The sequence below is a fragment of the Marmota marmota genome, unplaced genomic scaffold (assembly GCF_001458135.2).
Source record: "Marmota marmota marmota unplaced genomic scaffold, marMar, whole genome shotgun sequence".
NCBI lineage: Eukaryota > Metazoa > Chordata > Mammalia > Rodentia > Sciuridae > Marmota > Marmota marmota.
Window position 1 is genome coordinate 77,632,770 of NW_026000026.1, and position 2,670 is coordinate 77,635,439.

A 2,670-nucleotide genomic window follows, 5' to 3' on the forward strand; every position below is an offset into this window, starting at 1 on the left:
CTTATCTGGTCTCAAGCAAGACTAAAACAAGCTAACAATTAACCTTTGGAATTGAACTATGATGCAGAAGACTTCATTATTTTGGTTCATTGTAGTCCTGCAGTACTGGAGAATCAGCTATTCCCTTTGTAGTGAAGATGTATTTTTTGTGCCAAAAGATTTGCAACTGCCTCTTTCCCATCATTCTTTATAACCCCTAGTGACTGATGCACTGGCCAACAATACGGACCTGCTTCTGTGGTACCAGAACAGACAATCCTCAATACACAGCATAACGGCTAATTAGAGTCCAGATAAAAGCAGGAAGTACCTTGAGGAATGTCAGAAATATAGAAGGGACAGGAAGAGTCTGGTTTAAAAAAAAAAAAAGTGGAGGCAGAGTACAGAACACAATCATCAAATGGGTAACCCAGAAATTTTGGAAGTCCAATTGGACCTTTGGATTATTCATATTAGGAACCAAGATTCTTAAAAAGATTTGGATAATTGCCAAACCTCTGTTTCACTTTGTGCTGAGCAGTATAGAGGGGCATGGATTTATAAACAGGAATTACCAATCTCAGAAATGTTTGAGCACTTTATTTTTTTTTTCTCTTTTTTGATACTGGGGAATGAACCCAGGGGCACTTAACCACTGAGTCATATCCCCAGCCCTTTAAAAATATATTTCATTTTGAGACAGGGTCTTGCTAATTTGCTGAGGCTGGCTTTGAACTTGCAATCCTCCTGGCTCAGCCTCACAAGCTTCTGGGGTTAAGGCATATGCCACCATGCCCAGTTATTTGAGCACTAACAATTACTTACAAATACCACTTAGGAGTAAGCCCATGATCCAGCTCATCTAATGTCCTGCTGTCTCATAAAAAGGTCCCCAAGGGAATGCCACTCATGACTACTGGCATGCCAACCATCAAATCAGAGGTATTTCTAACAAGGAAACTATGGCCGTCCACATAGCACCACCGGCACTTTTACTTTTTATTCTGGACTAGCTTCTGAACACCTGACACTTGCTTCAGCTCAACAGGCACAGGAAAAGCATCAAGTTCCATGCAATTTAAAAGGCCCTTTGTGATCAGTTATCCTGTTAGTCTTTATATCAAACTTATGGAAAAGATTATGAATTAGGTAAGGGAGTGATGCAAAAATGCAGCCATTAAAATCAAACTTGTTGGGGCTAGGGTTGTGGCTCAGTGGTAGTGTGCTTGCCTCTCATGTGTGAGTCACTGGGTTCAATTCTCAACACTGCATATAAAAAAACGAATAAAATAAAGGTCCATCAACACTAAAAAAAATTTTTAAAAATAAATAAATAAAAATAAAATCAAACTTGTTAGTTTTCAAATCCTGGCTTTTCTATTTACTTTCAGGGTGAACTTGAACTGGTTACCTTACCTTTCCAAGCTTCAGTTTTCCCATTTGCAAACACTTACTACAGCACCTACCTTAAATCTCAATAGTTTAGAACCCCATATAACACATAATAAGGGCTCAATAAATAGTAACTGCCATTACTTAATTAGGTGCTCAACAAATAACAAATTAAGAATGGATGCCAAACTCTCTTCATACCAATTTTTGCTACATATTGAAGCATTATTTCTTATTAGGGCATATTTTGGGAAATCGGAGATAGACATTTTTGGTTTCATGCCTTAGATAGTTATTAAATAATCTTAATCTCTTGTTGAGAATTCAAGGCAATCTTAACCAAATTTGAGTGGATTGCATTTCTGAAGAAAGTGGCTAAACATGAAAAACAATACCTTGAAGTGACTTCACATTCTATTATCACACACATGCTCATCTTATCTCTCACATTTGCTCACTAAATGACACACAACACTTACATAGTTACCAACTTCTTAGCATTTTGAAAGGGCACCATCTTTGTATTTTTAAAAGGATTTTTCAGGAACATTTGGGTTTGATGAGGCATAGTGAGAGGTAGGTATTCATTCTTGCTATTCTTCCTCACAAGCTCTTAAAATTCTGACTCAACAGTCTTTCACTAGCAGATTTTGTGCTTTGAAAAATTTGAGTCTGACATAACAGATACTACCAAGTAACACAATACTTCAATCCTTTCTCTTTCTCTCCCTCTTGGAAAAAGAATAAGGGGCATAAATGTTGGAAATCCATTCTAAGCATGCCCAGTTTCATCTCATTATAGTATCGCCAACCAGATAAAACTCAAATCTTCAATCAATATCATATTGGAATTCATTGAAAGTGCTACTGGTTGGTATTAAGTGATTAAAAAAAGGTACATTGAAATTACAAGAGATATAAAGCCTTTATTAAAATAGGTCTGACAAGACTTTAAATTTTCTATAGCCAGGGAAGAGCTGAACTACACCTCATACCACATACACACCCAGGTGTTATTTAAAAGTAAACCCTGGTCTCTTATCATCTTACATTTAAAAACCACATTAAGAGCTATCATCAAGAGGGGACTGAGAACGTAGCTCAGTGTTAGAATACTTGCTTAGCATGTGTGAGGGCCTGGGTTTTATTCCTAGCACTGCCAAAAAAAAAATTATTTTATATATATATGTGTATGTAATTTGCATGGAGTCCAGTGCCCTTGGGTCCAATACTGGTACCAAAAACAACAACAAAAAAAAAAAAAAAAAAAAAAAAAAAAAAAAAAAAAAAAAAAAAAAA